Genomic DNA, 19,700 nt, shown 5'->3' with positions numbered 1-19,700 from the left:
CAAGTGAAGCGATGGCTGAATGGCTGAAGCCTTCAGGACAATGTACAATGAATGACAGCTGACTGTCAGCTATACTGCAGTCCTTTCAATTAACATTTTAGAGGCTGCAAATTATTTTGCTTCTTGCAGTACAGCAACATGTATCTCTTTCATATAGCCATAATGATAAAACACATCAAAACTTGAGCTCTACAGTTACCTGATGTTTTTAAATGACATTATCTGTATAGAACATGTATCCAAACACTAAGTTCGTAAAGCAACTGTTAACTTAGAACTTTACTCTTGTCGGGATTAAAGTGGCAGGTTCGTATCAAAATAGAAATAAGCTTGGTGCAGTTTATTAAAATTATTGTACATGATGCATTTTTAGATGTCCTAAGCAAAGAAAGAAGAATGAACTTGCATTTATATAATGCTTTTCATGACCTCAGGATGTCCCAAAGCACTTAACACCAATTAAGTACTTTTGAATGTAGGAAAGGCAGCAGCCAATTAGTGCACAGCAAGGTCCCACAAACAGCAATGAAATAAATGACCAGATCATCTGCTTTTAGGTGTTGCCTTGACAGATAAATATTGAACAGCACACCGAGAGAGCTCCCCTGTTCTTCTTCGAATAATGCTGTGCTGTTGCATCTTTTACGACCACCTGAGAGGGCAGACAGGCCTCAGCTTAACACCTCATCCAAAAGACAGCACCTCCAACAGTGTAGCACTCCCTCAGCAATAGGCCTTGAACCCACAACCTTCTGATTCAGAGGTAAGGGTGCTACCACTGAGCCAAGGCTGTCACCTGTCAAAGGATGTGATAAGGCACTTAAAAACACATGTTCCTTCTCTTTCTTTAAAAGTTTATTCCGAGAATATTGGCTGCTTATGTATATATCTGAAACTATTTCATAAATGTAACGAACATCCTTGTTTGTAATATCATGTGGCAGAAAAAACAAATGCTTTGAATCGGCTGCAGATAAAGTCTAGTCTTTGATCAACATAAATATTGTAGAGAAAGAAAGCAAGACAAAGCAGGAAGAAAAAGATCATTTTCTTTTGCATTTTTCGCCCTTAAGCAGGGATTCTACAATATCGTACTATAGCTGCAGTGCCATCTGCAGTAATGGGAAATCAACAGTGCAAATTATGTGCGTTTTAACATTAAACCAATTTGAATCTTGCATAAGCCAGTGAACTTACCATATTAGAATCATGGATACTTTCAGCTGGGGAAAATAAAATTAGATCTGGTTCACAGCACCTGTAGGAAAAGGTACCCAAATACAGCAAAGGAGTGCAACTGGTCAGCTCCACAGTAAAACAAGATAGTTGGGTTAATGGGTCCTCCTTTAGCATCACTAATCCATCACGAGAGGCTGCTGTAATAATCTTTATAAATTGTGTCTGAAAGATTTTTTGTTGTCTAAGATGATGCATTTTTATAGGTATGACATCTTACTTTAGAACTTTACATTTAACAAAATCGAGAGGTTGCTCGGTTTATTTTTCTATTATTTGTATGGTATGTATGGTGTTGTTAGATTTGGCCGAGTTTTAATAGTAGATATAAAGGAGACTCTGTGACCACCTGCACTCTCTGCTTATATAACACAAAATATCGTGTGTTAGTAAATAAAAATAAATAAATGATTAATGACACTTTCTACACTTGCAGAAAATTACTTTACGGCGTTTAAATTACTACACAACACGGTTTCTTCTTACATTACCACAGCTGCCAGAGACGCAAATCAATTTAATTTTTGTTGCTTATTATAAGTACGTACAACTAGCACTCTACAATACAAAGTTACCATCTGCATTTTTTGGTGCATTTTTCAGCTTACACTGATTTGCTGCTTATTTACAAAATGTACTTTTTATATTGGTGTTCACATCTAAGTACTATACAGCACTGGTAGCTCATTAAGGTAAAAACACACATTATGCACTGAAAAATAAATACTTGTTTCTATGCCTTTGAAACATGTCATGAATACCTACACTTTGCATATATTTTAGAAAAATCTACTGAATGAATATCTTCAAACAGAATACTGGATTTGTTTTCATCATATGCAATCATTCTATAACTTATTATTTAAAAAATGTGTTAAAGGAGAAATATTTTTACAATATAAAAGGGTCAAAATCTGATCTTTGCAAGATAAAACATTGTACAGATACAGCAGACTAATTGAACATTTTCCCTAAACTCTGAAGAAATAAATGTAAAACTCTAACTGGTTTTGGGGACAGGAAGGAAAGGTCACTGTTCACTATGGTTGGAAAATTACGGGCAGCAGCAGCTCACCCGCAGGATGGACTCAAAATTACTTCCAGAAATCAAATTTTATTTCAAAGCATTACAGTTCTTTAGAAGGCACAGATTTTGATGCCTATTTTCCTCTGGGTGTTAATGGGAATAAGAAAATAGACACGAGCAGAAGCAATAACAGACATTTCTTCTGTTATTACTGCCCGTTTCAGTTTTGCGCTCAGTCTAAAATGGTTTTAAAGAGAACAGTAAAGGAAAGGTGCTAGTTGAGGGCTTGTTGAGGACTGTGAAGGTCTGGCTTAAGACACGTGTTGAGAAACACATGCAGGTTTTTGGTTGTAGGTGGTTAATGTAAATTGGCTGCTGAACTCCCATTCAGAACTGGAGGTTGAATGGCAACCGAAGAGCTATTAAGTAGAAACGTGTCTTCAACTTGGTATTTTCATTACGCAAAGTATTTTGAACTATGTACATTTTTTTTTATTCGTTCATGGGATGTGGGTGTCGCTGGCAAGGCCAGCATTTATTGCCCATCCCTAATTGCCCTTGAGAAGGTGGTGGTGAGCCGCCTTCTTGAACCACTGCAATCCGTGTGGTGAAGGTTCTCCCACAGTGCTGTTAGGAAGGGAGTTCTAGGATTTTGACCCAGCAATGATGAAGGAACGGCAATATATTTCCAAGTTGGGATGGTGTGTGACTTGGAGGGGAACGTGCAGCTGGTGTTGTTCCCATGTGCCTGCTGCTCTTGTCCTTCTTGGCAGTAGAGGTCGCGGGTTTGGGAGGTGCTGTCGAAGAAGCCTTGGCGAGTTGCTGCAGTGCATCCTATAGATGGTACACACTGCAGCCACGGTGCGCCGGTGGTGAAGGGAGTGAATGTTTAGGGTGTGGATGGGGTGCCAATCAAGTGGGCTGCTTTTTCCTGGATGCTGTCAAGCTTCTTGAGTGTTGTTGGTGCTGCACTCAACCAGGCAAGTGGAGAAGTGGAGAGTATTCCATCACATTCCTGACTTGTGCCTTGTAGATGGTGGAAAGGATAGGAAGAACACAGGCAAGAAATTTGGAGCCATCTTGATGAGAACGGTGAAAATGGAAATTTATTTACTGTTCCTGTATTAGCATGATTTGACAATTTGCAAATCTGTTCACGTGATTACATAATTCAGATTTTGATTTGGGGCGGATATTGTAGTAGTCAGGAGTTTTGTGTTTGGTTTTTCTCCTACACTTTGTCTTGTGTTTACAACAAAAAGGCAGGTTCCACGAGCAGCCTGAGTCTCTTATGAATCAAACCTGCAACCTTATTGCAGGTTAAGAATGCGGTTAAAAAAGCTTATGGGAACCTGGGCTTTATAAATAGAGGCATAGAGTACAAAAGCAAGGAAGTTATGATGAGCCTTTGTAAAACACTGGTTCGGCCACAACTGGAGTATTGTGTCCAGTTCTGGGCACCGCACTTTAGGAAAGATGTGAAGACCTTAGAGAGGGTGCAAAAAAGATTTACTAAAATGGTTCCAGGGATGATGGTCTTCAGTTATGTGGATAGGCTGGAGAAGCTGGGGTTGTTCTCCTTAGAGCAGAGAAGGTTGAGAGGAGATTTGATAGAAGTGTTCAAAATCATGAGGGGTCTAGACAGAGTAGACAGAGAGAAGCTGTTATCATTGGCAGAAGGGTTGAGAACCAGAGGACACAGATTTAAGGTAATTGGCTAAAGAATCAAAGGCGACATGAGGAAAAACTTTTTTACGCAGCGAGTGGTTAGGATCTGGAATGCACTGCCAGGGTGGGTGGAGGAGGCAGATTCAATCGTGGCTTTCAAAAGGGAATTAGATATGTACTTGAAGGAAAAAAATTGCAGGGCTATGGGGAAAGGGCGGGGGAGTGGGACTAGCTGGATTGCACTTGCAGAGATCCGGCACGGGCTCAACGGGCCAAATGGCCTCTTTCTGTGCTGTAACCATTCTATGATTCTAACCTTATACGTGCCATGTCAGAAGTAACATGTCCTAGATTAATAGTTTCCCTTTTATTGTGATATTAGCCAAGTGAGATTACATGAGCTGCCCACCACATTTTCCCATATTTGCCAAAAGATGGCAATCACCACACAATCAGACTAAAACAGATAAGCTGAAACTAATAGTCAGATTTATTTACAAATAAGATAATACAAAGACTTAGTAAGACACAGTAATTAAATTAAAGTACAATAAACAGAGAATCAGTTCACAAATGGTTAATTCACCCATTTTGGAATGTGTTTGAAACATAGCTTGATAAGCAATGAAATAGTCCTTTGTCGATGTTATGATGCAAAGCTGTACATGAACGAAATGACTGACCAGTCCATGGAATTTAGATCTCTAGATAGAACCAAAGAAATAGAGAGAAATCTCTAGTATATATTTCAGATCAAGGGTCCCTGAAGACTGAACTATTAAACAACCATGATCGAGGACACAATGGAGCATACTACTGCATAGAATGACTGATGACCAGGTCATCATATAGTCCATTTATCCAGGACCTGTAAGTATTTTGAATCATAGAATCTTACAGCACAGAAGGAGGCCATTTGGTCCATTGCACTTGTGCCTGTTCTCTTATCCCATTTCCTTGCTCTTTCCCATACCTTTTAATTTTTTTCTCTTTTATTGATACTTAATGTAATTAGCACCTAAGATAAAGCCTCTGTATCCTGACTAATTTATAGAACGTGCAACATGGCCTGGTCCCCCACACAAGCCATTTCCAGGCTTTAGTTCTCCATTTTAAAATTGGGGGTAAGGGAAGACAACTTCCATTTTAATTCTAGTTATTTTAAAACCATATGACAACAATGCAGAAATATTATGAGGGATCACAGCAAAAATAATACAAGAAATGGAAACCTTTCAGGGGAGAAAGAAGCACATCAAGGTATGGAACATATTGGAGGGGATTATGACTATTTTGTGGGTGGGATGGCACAATCAGAATTAAGGGGTAAAACAAGGAAATATGCATAAAAGATATGCTGACATTTCAATATCCTATAATCTGCTATTAAGTTAAATATTTTAAACAATGAAGATTCACCTGAGTGCGGAAGTGAAAAAAGAATTTTGTTTTTTTCTTCATTTCATCACTTTCCAAAGTAAGATTTTTGTATGAATCTTGTGTTGTTATCTATTTTCAATGATTTAAACCATTGTTTTACATAATCTTTCTCTCTCTCTCTCCAGTCTATGATACGTGTCAGGACCAATAGTTCAGCATCATACAGATCCTACAATATTAAATTTAATTACAAAGGTGCTTTAGCAAAACAACTAAAATACATTTATAAGTTACATAGGAGGGGAATTTCCATGGGGTTTGCCCTCTATTCCATCAGAACTTCAACAGAACCATCTTTTCCAGGATTTTCTTCTGCCAAAGCTATAGCGGACAAACAGGAGAACCCCCACGGAAATTCACTCCCATTATTTTCTCAAGCAGTTGTTTATATGCAATAAATTGTCCTTTTCAATGAAGTACTTCAGCTGGCAGCCTTTGGTTTTGTTTATAAGAAGAAGAATATGACTCTAAAATGTGCTGCAGGGGGCTAATGCATTGGATCTTTATAGCGATGAGAGATTGCTAGTACATAAGATATAACATTTCATCTACAGTTAAAAGGTAGATATTCTTTTGTACTAGTAATGAATTGATCAACATATTTGGTAGAATTTGCTCCATTCCATTTGCTATTTTAATGAAGTCATTAACACATTTAAAATAATACGTTTCCAAAATTTCAACCCATTTAATAAAAGAAAAAAAAGCTAGAAAATAATATTTCTAATGAAAATTGGAAAATGTACCCCATAATTGCTAAATGTTCATAGAATCATAGAAAGGTTACAGCAGGGAAGGAGGCCATTCAGCCCATCGAGTCCATGCAAGAGCAATCCAGCTAGACCCACTCCCCCGCCCTATCCCCGTAGCCCTGCAAAATTTTTACTTTCAATAATTTATCCAGTTCCCTTTTGAAGGCCATGATTGAATCTGCCTCCACCGCCCCCTCGGGCATTGCAATCCAGATCCTAACCACTCGCTGTGTAAAAAACCGACCTCTGGGTAACACCACTGTACACCTCCCTCCAGTCCGAAAAACAACCGTTCACCATTACTCTCTGTTTCCTGTCCCTTAGCCAATTCTGTATCCATGTTGCTACTGCCCCCTTTATTCCATGGGCCGCAATCTTGATGACAAGGCTACCCTGCGGTACTTTATCAAACGCCTTTTGAAAGTCCATATACATCACATCAACTGCATTGCCCTCATCTACCCTCTCTGATACCTCATCAAAAACTCTATCAGGTTAGTTAAACACGATTTGCCTTTAACAAATCCGTGCTGGCTTTCCCTAATCAATCCACACTTGTCCAAGTGACTGTTAATTCTGTCCCAGATTATCGTTTCTAGAAATTTCCCCACCACCGAAGTTAAACTGACTGGCCTATAATTGCTGAGTTTATCCTTACACCCTTTTTTGAACAAGGGTGTAACATTTGCAATTCTCCAGTCCTCTGGCACCACCGCCGTATCTAAGGATGATTGGAAGATTATGGTCAGTACCTCCGCAATTTCCACCATTACTTTCCTTAACAGCCTAGGATGCATCCCATCTGGACCGGGTGACTTATCTACTTTAAGTACAGCTAGCCTTTCTAGTACCTCTTCTTTATCAATTTTTAGCCCATCCAGTATCTCAATTATATCTTCCTTTACTGAGACTTTGACAGCATCTTCGTCTTTGGTAAAGACAGATGCAAAGTACTCATTTAGTACCTCGGCCAGGCCATCTGCCTCCATGAGGAGATCTCCTTTATGTGTTCTTGCTGTTTAAAAAAAGAAAAAGTTATGTGGAAAGGGCAAGGTCATGGAACTAACTGAATAGCTCTTCCAGAAAACTGACTCAGACATGATGGGCTGAATGACCTCCTCAGGTGCTTTTAATTCTATGGGATAGATTGATCCCTGTGGCTGACCGATTGATACTGGTCCATGGGCATCACTTTAAACAGTCCGGCAAGCTGTCAACACCGACAGTGTGTCCCCGGATAGCTTACTGGCAGAGCGGAGGTCAATTTCGAGCTGCTGCAACACCAACTGTAGTCCTCAGGTAAATCCCGGGGCGGGGGTGGGGGGGGGGGCAGGAGAGGTGGGAGGAGGAAGGAAAATGAGTGGGGGTGAGTGTGGCAGGCAGCGGTCCCCAAGAGTGCTGTGGAGCAGGGAGCAGCACTCCTGCTCGCCCAGTCCCACATGAAAGAAACATACCTTTTGTTGGCCGCCTAACAGGCCTGACGCCTGCTCTGGTCAGGGCAGTTCAATTTCAGGAAGAGGTCCTAAAACAGGTGTTAGGCCCCTCATTAGCATATGCAAAGAGCCTAACCTCTGTTATAGGCTGCAGCCAGAGATGCCTGACAAATCGCCCGGCCCAGTATGGAGTCAGACATATTTCAGGCATTCTCAGGGCACGGGTCATACCCCTGCAAAATTGTCCTCGTTGCTCCCGTTTTCCGCTGGAAAATAGTGTCCAACGAGGAACAATTTCTCTCCCTAAGATTCTATTTTGTAAGAAACTAGAGCTGAAGAATAAGGAATTTCCAAATTTCTATTAATTTTTGTAGGCAGTTTCCAAATTAAATTTTCATCTCTTATGATCATTGCAATGCAATCTTAGCCCTACTTGTGCAGTTAACACGCCCCTGAAATAAAGTCCTGTGAAAACATGGCCAACAGCTGAAACTTCAAGATGTGCTGCCTGAGGTTATCGTCACCTGTGCACCAAAACGATTATTGACAGATATTTTAATTTCTGTTTGTGTAATTTGTGCAAGTGAAATGAACTGATCCCTTTCTGGAAGACTTGAGGTGAATTTCCTTGGAGCTTTTCCTGCTCCGCCGCCATAATTTTTCTAGCTGTGCGGCAGGAAATCTATTTATGGGCGTAAACGTGGGTTCTGCCATACCTCCGATAAAGTCATGGCACATGGAGTGGGAGAAGCTCTGAGCAAATCCTCCCCCTTGTTCCCTGGTAAGTTTACAAATTAATTTTACTTTGTAGAATCTGTCTAATGTGTGTCTGAGGTAGTGTCACCTGTTCATATCACTGAGACAAAACCAGAAACTAAGTCTTGACAAAATATATCTGCCACTTTGAACATCTTTTCATTTTGCCAGAAGAAATGTAACTGGATATCTGTGATGTGCACTGTTTGGATATGAAACAGTTAAATGATCTATATAGGCAGACTCTACGACAAGGAATGTAAAATAAATAATTTGCCTCTTTGAATTATAATCTAATATAATTTATTTTGCCATTTTCAAGACAGCAATAAAAAAAAATTCAAATATTTCATTCTTTTTAAAACTATATTGTCAAACAAGAGTTCAAAGCTGTCAAAGCTCTATTTTAAAACAGCCTGGATGCATGGAAAAGGTCACAGGGGACTTCCTATGGCCTCAGAAAGATGAACCCTGGGGCCCACTACTGCTAATACTTTAGTAGGCATGGCAACTAACTTTAAGTTCCTGGCATTTTGCAAGGCATAATCTGTGATAGCCTGTTCCTTACTACCCTACAAAAACGATGGGATACTGGACTTTCTTTACTGGGATTAGTTATGGCATTTGGATCTTTGAACTCTGAACTTTTTGTAATCATCTTGACTGTAATTGCTTATTTTGAATGCTTAACCATTTTGTAGTACCAAATTGTTTCTTATCAAACCACAAACCATGTGTTTTTAAATACAACAAAGCAAAACTTTGAGTGCACAACCAATATCCCGGCTGTTAAGGGCTCGTATGATTTATAACATAATTGACAAGTTTGGGCCCAATTTTCCATGTTTGTGTTGAACAAGCATAATGCTAGCTAACACCATAGACTTAATGTTACAAGGCTTCACTGTTGGCACATAACTTTGCTGTAGGCACGTAGAACTTGTAAAATTGGGCATATTTTCATGCTCAATTCACACTGGGTCAGATTTTGGAATCGGTACTTTTGGTTGGCAAAAGGACGCTGCAAAGCGCAAGCCTCAGTTCCGAGAAATAATTATTCAAAATTAAATACGATGCTTAATTTCATGGCTTGCCTGAATTGCGCCCCCGGAGTTCACATTACTGAGTGATTCACAAGCCTCACCTGCTTCAGTGACCTTCTTAAAGCTGAGTTGTTGTTTGTATGATGACACTTGAAAGTAGTTTCTATTTGTGACTTAGCAGGCCTAATTTTAACCTCAACCCCTGCCTGGCAGAAACAATGTGGGAGTGGTGTTAAGGGGTTAAGATGGCAAGGGGGCCTGCGCCACATTTCCTCTGCATTACTGCTTCTCGCCTCCCATCTTAACTTGCCTGAATTCAGTCATGGGAAGGCTGCCCACTCAAGAGGAGCTGGGGCCTAATTTCCATGGCAAAGTTGCGTTGTGATGATGTCATTGGAACATGCACGCCACTGCGGGTCTGATTAAGGGCAGCACAGTCTCATACCCAACTGGTGACATCACCACGCTGGCCACAGAAGGCCCAGGTAAGTTAATTTAAAAACATTTTTTTATATAGGTTCCTTATAGGCCAGGAGGAGCACCTGGCCCAACTCGGTGCACTGCACTTACTCTGTGTGCTACCTCTATCCATGCAGCTTGTACCTATCTTTTAATAGGAGAGTGGCCTTCTTCTCTAAAGGGATCACTTCCCTTCCCCCCAGCAAGAGGACTTCCAAGGAGTCCTCTGTAAATGGAGGAGTTAATCTGAACTGTCATCCCTCCAGACATCTGTGGAGTGAAATGTTTGTACAGCAATCACGAAGTGTTCTGTGAACAAATAGCTGTTTTGGCACAACAAAAGTTCCCCTTCCCTTTAATGGCAAGCAGTAGTACTTTAAGAGCTTGAGCCTGGTCAGATTTCCTGTCCCCTGGCGAATGGCACTTGTATGTTTTTGGACCCTTTCTACTCTTCTCACCTTATTTTGGCTCTTGTATCTTGTATCACTCTCTTGGATAAGTTCCAACTCCCCATCCCTTCAAGAATGCCTACCCTTGATTTGAAATATGGGTAAGCTTTTGGTAACCTGGCCAGGAAAAGAACAGCAAACCCCATCTGGTAATTAATTTTAGCTACTGGACTTATCCTATGTCTTTACAAGATCTTATTCCCAGTCTTCCAGAAGAGCATAATATCAGACCTCGTCTTAAGATTAAAATAGAAAACCAATTTATTTTACAAAAGATGAAGAGTTATAAGTAGTTAAATATTTGCAGTAAACCTACCGTCTAACACTTTGAGTGGACAAAATAATAAAAAAGTCGGCAAAACTCTTAGAATTAATCTATACTTTGTAAATAACTTCTCCTTTCTTTAACAAATATCAAATTACTCAGTACAAGCCGATTGGTTTTCTGAGATTCCAAACATTTCTTCTCATGTGATTTTCCAACTGCCCTCCCCCACCATTTAAACACTACAGTCTTTTTTTTTACAACCTGGAAAATAGTTATTGGGACGTCTGGGTTTTGAATACCTCATCTCAAATTCAAAGAGTAATAGTCAGTCAAATATAAGCTGAACCAATCATAGACATTGTTTGACTTTGTATTATATCTCTCTCTCATCTTCTTAATTGACAAACCCATATTTTGCTGGCCTTGCAAGTTTGGGAATCATATTTATTCTTGTGCCAAGGCACAAAATCTCTTGTTCCAAAACTGATTTTGAAATTAATGCAAATATGTACATTTTGATGACTATGCAAATAGAAGGTATGAACGTCTTATCTATTATTCCTCTACACTGTCAGAAAAAACATGAGGAAAATGTCCTCCTTATGTGACCTGAATTAATTAATGGGGTGGGAGTGGTATATTCCAGAGCAGCAAGTCATCAAGATTCAGAAGGGAGAGTTGACAAAGTTGATCCAGACAAACTTTCACTATGGAAAAATATTCCAATACCAGGTGATACACGTTTAAAAGTCAGAGGTCAGCATTAACAGGGGAAGTCAGGTGGAGCTATTATATACAAAGGTACTACACTTGTGGAATAAGTTACCAGAAAAGGTCAACAGGCGGGATAAGTGGATTTAATAGCATTTAAATGAATTTCTGGAAGAAGACGGGATTGAGGGATATGAAGGGAAGGGAGAGAAGTGGGCGTGGTCGAGATCAATCAAAAAAGGATGGCCTTCTTATGTACTTTGCTGGAAAGTATGTTTCTAAAAATAAATATCAAAACCACAGATGTTTTAATGGCATGTTTTCCATTGCTTAAACAAAATGCTGTTTAATGGAAACACATTTGAGAGAACAGTTTAATGAAAGATTTTGTACCTGCCCTTAGTTTTATACCAATCCTGCCCTCAGGATATACATCAGTTTTATACCAATCCTGCCCTCAGGATATACACCAGTTTTATACCAATCCTGCCCTCAGCATACACATCAGTTTTATACCAATCCTGCTCTCGGGATACACACCAGTTTTATACCAATCCTGCCCTCAGGATACACACCAGTTTTATACCAATCCTGCCCTCAGGATACACACCAGTTTTATACCAATCCTGCCCTCAGCATACACATCAGTTTTATACCAATCCTGCCCTCAGGATATACACCAGTTTTATACCAATCCTGCCCTCAGGATACACACCAGTTTTATACCAATCCTGCCCTCAGGATACACACCAGTTTTATACCAATCCTGCCCTCAGGATATACACCAGTTTTATACCAATCCTGCCCTCAGCATACACATCAGTTTTATACCAATCCTGCCCTCAGGATATACACCAGTTTTATACCAATCCTGCCCTCAGGATACACACCAGTTTTATACCAATCCTGCCCTCAGGATACACACCAGTTTTATACCAATCCTGCCCTCAGGATACACACCAGTTTTATACCAATCCTGCTCTCGGGATACACACCAGTTTTATACCAATCCTGCCCTCAGGATACACACCAGTTTTATACCAATCCTGCCCTCAGGATACACACAAGTTTTATACCAATCCTGCCCTCAGGATACTCATCAGTTTTATACCAATCCTGCCCTCAGGATACACACCAGTTTTATACCAATCCTGCCCTCAGAATTCACACCAGTTTTATACCAATCTTGCCCTCAGGATACACACCAGTTTTATACCAATCCCGCCCTCAGGATACTCATCAGTTTTATACCAATCCTGCCCTCAGGATACTCATCAGTTTTATACCAATCCTGCCCTCAGGATACACACCAGTTTTATACCAATCCTGCCCTCAGGATACACACCAGTTTTATACCAATCCCGCCCTCAGGATACTCATCAGTTTTATACCAATCCTGCCCTCAGGATACTCATCAGTTTTATACCAATCCTGCCCTCAGGATACTCATCAGTTTTATACCAATCCTGCCCTCAGGATACACACCAGTTTTATACCAATCCTGCCCTCAGAATTCACACCAGTTTTATACCAATCCTGCCCTCAGGATACACATCAGTTTTATACCAATCCTGCCCTCAGAATTCACACCAGTTTTACAAATCAGTTGCACTGAAACAAAATGAAAATGTGAAAATAGCTTGCATGACTAAATAATGAATAAAGGACGTGGGACAGAGTTGTGTTTAAAATTAGATGTGTTGTGCGTGCTGTTGGTTATGTCTTCATCTTCAGGTATGTGTTCCTGTGTTACACTTTGTTGCAGCAAGTGCTTTCTCAATCTCCTTGCTGATTAGATCATCTTGAAACATGGATAAATGAAATGAACGGAAGATCTTTGCATCAGATCAAAAATTTTGGAAAATTAATCATTTAATTAAATAGCCACGATTGGTTCAATCAGCATTTTAAATATTACTCTGTGTACTAATACTTATAAATTGTGTGGAATTTCCTGTGGGGTGCAATCGGAAAATTATGCCCATTCATGGCACCCATTTTGCCAATATCTACTTGTACCCAAATTTCCTGTCAATCTCATTAACATTACACACAAACGTAAAAATGGGCATAAGCAAGCGGAAATCAGAATAAACAATTTTAGGTGGGGAAGGGTAGGCAGTCTCCCAGTGTCACATGCAATGTTAATGAGTGACTGGTCATCAAAACACACGCATGCACAAGGGGATTTACCATGTGGCATGGAGTTTCCATTAGGGGCAAAATGGCCAAAATGCAATATTTTATTTAATTATTTAATTAGCACTATTTCATTCGATTCCACCCAGATTATGCTGATATCTGGGTGGAAATCATACGGAAACTCCAAGCCTATATATTTACTGTTGTTCACTCACATCGGTTATAATTCACAGCACAGAACGGGAAAATCAAGTTAAAACACATGGTGTAAATGCTATACTGCATTGCTTTCATAAAACGTACTGCAGGACTACCAGATTCCCCTCAGACCTGCAACAAGCCTTCCTTTTCGCATCTTTGTTTTCAAAATAAAATAGTTTTCCACTTTTCTTTTAGTGCGTCACTGGGCTTATTCCATTTGAGAGAGGCACCTCATAATTTATCCCTGCTCTTGGCTACCGATTCAATGGGGGTGAAAGTGGGCCGTTTAGTGCCTGTTTTGTAGATGCTATGTAGACACCTAAGTCCTGAAAATGGCATCTGAGATGCGCATGCACTCTTCTGATAGGAAGTGCGCAGGACGCCATTTTGGTAAAGGTGTTTGCGCACATGCATCTAACGACCACCGGCAGCATGTAGAGTAGGGAGATGATGAGGCAACTCAGTGCGCAACCCTGGTTTGAAGCAACCGCGCATTTTGGAATTCCACACTCCAGCCAATGCCCTGTCATAACCTCGCACAGCTAAACACGGCGTTAACGGCATGAAGGACCTTCCTCCCACCAGCACTATTTAGAGGAATTGTGCAGGAGTTGCAGGTTAGTTGCTGGATTATTTATTCTGGCTGCTGTTGCAATTGTATATGTTTTTGGAAGATTTCTACGCTTGGATAAAGTTGCAATATTCTATAGAAAGTGGTCTGGCTGGTCGTGCAGTATTGTTAGTGGGATTTAAAATATTGGGCTGAAAAAGATTGCTTCCAGACATGGGTGGCCTGCTAGGGCTTCCTCTGGGAATTGAACATGACTGGGAGCATGCAGAGAGGTCACGCAGAGCAGGACAAGCTGCCAGAAGAGGGAGGAGGAGGAGGAGGAGGAGCAGAGCACTCAACAGGAGGCCATATCTGTGGGCAGGTCTTCAGGGAGCAATTCTCTTACCTCAGCTTCAGTGATGACCAGTGCATCAGACGTCTTCGGTGACTGAAATTTGTCAGCTGCTGCAGCCACAATTCCAGCCTCAGAGCAGGGCAACGACAGCATTGCTGTCAAAGTGACTGTGGCTCTTAATTTTTATGCCTCTTGCTCCTTTCAGGCTGGTGCTGGAGATAGAAGCAACATCTCACAGTTTGCAGTGCACTGCAGTATAAGGCAGGTCACTGAGGCTCAGTATGCAATGAGAAACAGATTAATCTCACTCTCTTCTGCCAGGGACATGCAAGAGGTGCGAGTACAAGGTTTTGCCCATATTCCAGGCTTCCTCATGGTGCAGGGCGCCATTGACTGCACACATATTGCCATGCATGCTCCTCATCTGAACTCGGCCATATTCATGAACAGAAAGGGATTTCACTCCCTCAGTGTGCAGCTGGTGTGTGACCCCACGCAACGCATCATGCAGGTCAATGCCTACTATCCTGACAGCAGTCCTGATTTCTTCATCCTGTGGCAGTCCTCTGTTCCGCCTGTATTTGAACCAGCACGGCAAGTTAAAGGCTGGCTATTGGACGATAGGGGTTATCCCCTCATGAAATGACTCATGACTCCGGTCAGAGACCTACGCACACAGCAGGCCTACGACGAGAGCTACATGGAAGATTATAGAGCACACCATAGGCATCATCAAGCAATGCTTCTGCTGCCTGGACCGCTGTGGAGGAGCCCTGCAGTGCTCAGCTGAGTGGGTATCACGATTTGTCATTGTATGCTCCATGCTGCACAACCTGGCCTTTATGAGGGGGACAGCCCTTGCCACTGCCTATCAGGTGAGAACCTGAGCAAGAGGAAGAGGAAGAGGTGGAGGAGGAGGAGGAAGTGCAAAAGGGACTGGAGGAAGAGTCAGGGAGGCTACAAGATAGACAGGCTCCGTCTACCAGGGCTCTGCGTGATCAGATTATTAATGAGCGATACCAGTAACCTCAATGGCACCTCCCCATTCACCAACAATCCCACACTCCTTACCTTTCCTCTCCCACATGACCATCAAATCGTCCTCCATATGATTACACATTGCTTCCTCCCTCAGCTCATCGCAGAAATAAAAACCACCACCAAATGCAAATTCAAATCCGCATTTATAAACTAATACATGAAATGACGCAAATAAAATGAGACTATTCACATTTGTGCATTCCCTTGGTGCCTGTTGTTCGAGTGTCTTTACCTTTCCTAGTGCTGCTTTGAGGTGCATCCCCTATGGCTGCAGCATGCGTGGTGGAAGGCTGCTGACCTTCAATTGAGAAGACTGCAAATGGCCTTGGAGGACGACCTCGAGTAACTCTTGGCCGAAAGGGCCCAGCTTCAGACTGCACCATTTCAGCCTGGGCTACAGCAGTGTGGCCTGGCTGGCTGACAGGCAACAGCAAGGGCACTGGTGGAGTGGCATAGGTGGGAACAGGAATCCTCTCATCCTGAGAGAGGACAGCAGGTTCATCTTCCATGGCGCCATTGCCACTTTCCCGGGACGATGCAGTCCTGGTGGTCTGTTGGAGAACAGATTGCTGGACTGCTGTGATGCCCTAGAAGTCCCATTCCACAGTGGAACCCAGAGCCATGATAGCAGCAGTCTGAGCTCCAAACGCAGTAGTCAGAGCTTTGATGGCAGAAGTTTGCGCTGCAATGGAAGCTGTGACATCGGTCATCAGACACGATATCATGGTGGGTTCCACAGGAGTGCTGATGGAGGTGACCACCCATTCCAAGTGGGAAAGGATGGCCTCCAAGTTCTGTACAAAGCCCCGTGCCAAGTTAGAGCTGGATTCCTCCATGCTGCTTCACATTGTGCGCAGGCTTTCTGGCAGGTTTCCGGTGCATCAAGTATTTGGTTGTGTAAATCCATCAGCCTTCTTCTGTAGCCTGGCCATCGAAGTCATCACCTGACTCTTCTGCAGCAGAACTAGTGTACAACCTCACCCTCCGGTGAGCTGGCACCTGCGGTATCCTTTCCCCCCTCCCCGGTTCCTGAGTATTTGTGCCTGGTGTCTCACCACATGCAGATCCCTCCTCTATCCTAGCCTCTAAAGTACGCGCAGTGCCAGTCTCTGAGCTGGTGGCTGCGAGTGTAAGATCGAGTGACGGTGTCTCTTTACCATCACTCTCTTCTTCCTTGGCCTCCTCTGACTGGGCAGGTTCCAGTTCTTGGGTATCTGAAATGGTAAAGGGACAGGGGTTGAGTTGTGGTGAGGGGAAAGGAGAAAGAGAGATGTGCTTGCTTGCACCATCTGCAGCACATGAGTCAGAAAAGATTGTGGGATGAGGGAGAAGTGGGAATCGAGAAGGAGGATTCGGTATTCAGAGACCCTCATCATCGATCCCTCTAGCACCGTCAGTGGCCACAGCCTCAGCGATGGCCCTTCCAATGATGGCCAGCACTGTCTCCTCCATGGGGGTTAGGAAGTGTTAACAAGTGCGCTTGTCCTCCTCCAGTTGTTTCTTGCTGCCTCCTGTTATGGGCTGCCTTCTCCTGCAAGAAAGAGGGAAATGTGTCAGTGAGAGTCCTGCAAGATGTTTGGGTGATGTGGCAGGAGTTGAACAGTTGCCAGTGTATGTGAACTATGCATTGTGGGTGTGAGGCTTGCAACAGTGGTAATGTGTGAGGGTGAGATAAAGCATCTGATTTGAACAGTTGAGTACTGATTGAAAGAGATTGTTGGTAGGTGGGTGATGGGGGGGGTGTAGTGCATTGAGCAGTGGATGACGCTAGTGGTGCAATTGGTATGATATGCCACTTGAAACTTGAACTCACTCACCTCGACAACTCATGTTAAATCATTGAACTTCTTCCTGCACTTGTCCATGTTCTTGGAACTATGCTCCTGGCATGTATCTCATCCGCTACTTCCTCCAACTGCCTCTTGAGCATATGCCTAGAGGGCCTCTTGCCCCCATGCAGATATAGAATGCCCCTCCTTCTCTCCACCTCGTGCACCAAGGTCTCTGTGCATCATCAGAGAACCTTGGTGCATGCTCTCTCACAGGTACAGCTATTCTTCAAAGTATCACAGCACAGATTCAACTTTGAAATGACTCCCACCACTTCTTGCAGCCACCATGCACCTCCCCTTTAAGACGTGCAGGCTGGCTTTAAGAAGTATGAGCCATTCACAATATCGGGGCCCCCTGCTGATGCGTATAGGCAATCAACAGTGCAGGTAGTGCTGGCTGCCTGCAGCAATCATTTAAACCAATGAACGGGGACGGGTTAATCATGGACCGTGATCCCAGTAGCCATTTTCGGGGGTTATCCAATTTAACCCCAATATATCTACCATGCCAGTGTTTGTTTTCTTCCCCTGAGAATGGCATGCTCCAGTGCAGCTGGTTGCTCCACTCACCATGACAGTGGTAGGTGAATTTGAGTTCACTGGACCTTGTATCCACCACCATTAGGTTGTGAAGCCAGCAAACCAGTCCTCTCACCACTCCATTATATTAAGTAGTATTTTAATTACAGTAGCACACAGCCAGTAACACTAAAACAAACTTCTGTAATGAACTGAATTAATGCAACCCTGAATAAGGTCAGGAGGGTGAGTGCAGGAAGGATACATTTGCAAGCTACAACTTTAAAGAGTCTTGCACATCTCCATCTATTCAAAGATCTTCCCTGTTTACTTTATTTGGTCAAAACATAAATGGTGAAGCTGCCATGCTTAACTACACAATGTCTCATTTTCTTAGATCTTCAATGGTAATCTTTACTAATGAGGCAAGAAACATTAAATCCGTTAAGGATCTCTTCACAAATTCTGCATGGAGAACCAATTACCACCAAGATGTTATAGTTTCAATGGCTTTACAATTTTGCTTTCTTGAAACATTTCATGTTTAAATAAATAGCAACCAAAAACAAGGTTACACAAATCTATTGCCAGTTCAATGCAAATCAATATCCCGATTGTAATGCTGAAGATCTGTACACCAGAGCTAGCCACTCTCCTAGCTAAGCTCTTCTAGAATTGAATGCCAGAGAGAGGGGAAGAGTAGCTGCCCTCAATATCAAGGCAGCATTCAACTGAGTGTGGCACCAAGGAGCTCTAGTAAATCTTAAGTCAATAGCAATCAAAGAAAAAATCTTCCGGTGTTTGGAGTCATACCTGACACAAAGGAAGATGGTTGTGGCTGTCAGAGGTCGTTCATCACAGCTTCAGGACACTGCTGCAGAATTTCTTCAGGGAAGTGTTCTCAGCCCAACCAACTTCAGCTGCTTTATCAATGACCTACCCCCCCAACATAGTACATAGAAAAGAAGGATAAACTTGAATTTATATAACACCTTACACAACTCAGGACATCCTAAAGTGCTTTATAGCCAATGAAGTACTTTTGAAGTGTAGTCACATCTGTAATGTCGGGAAATGTGGCAGCCATTGTGTGCACAGCAAGCTCCCACAAACAGCAAAAACCAAATAATCTGTTGTTTTGTGATGTTGATTGAGAGATAAATATTGGCCAGTACACTGGGAGAACACCCCTGGTCTTCTTCAAATAGTGGCATGGGTTCTTTTATGTTGACTTGAGAGGGCAGACATTTAACATCTCATTCAAAAGGCCGCACCTCCGACAGTGCAGCCCTCCCTCAGTGCTGCATTGGAGTGTCAGCCTAGATTATGCACTCAAGTCTCTTGAGTGGAGCTTGAACCCACTACCTCCTGGCCCATAGGTAAGAGAGCTATCACTGAGCCATGGCTGGCACCTATAGAAGTTACAACATTGAAATAGGTCATTCGACCCAACCAGTCCGTATCGGCATTTAGTCTCCCCACAAGCAAATAGTTCTAATCACATTTACCCACCCTTTTCCCATATCCCTTCAACTCCTTTTCCTTCATTCACCTGTCCAGTCTAATCTTGAATGTTGACATTAGTTTCTGCCTCAATCACAACCCTGGAAGTGAATTCCATAGCCTCACAATCTCTGTGTAAAGAAGTTTCTCCTATCCTCTGTTCTAAGTCTCTTATATTTAATCTGGGGGGTGATTTTAAACCCCGAGAATGGGTGGGTTGGGGGCTGGTGGGAGTTGAAAATAGTTGTTTTTTGGATCGCGACCGCAACCCGGCTTTATTTCCGGGTTTAACATCGGTGTGTAAAAGTACAGGCT

This window comes from Heptranchias perlo, chromosome 4 (genome assembly GCF_035084215.1).
Source record: "Heptranchias perlo isolate sHepPer1 chromosome 4, sHepPer1.hap1, whole genome shotgun sequence".
Taxonomy (NCBI): Eukaryota; Metazoa; Chordata; class Chondrichthyes; order Hexanchiformes; family Hexanchidae; genus Heptranchias; species Heptranchias perlo.
This window is presented reverse-complemented; position numbering follows the sequence as displayed.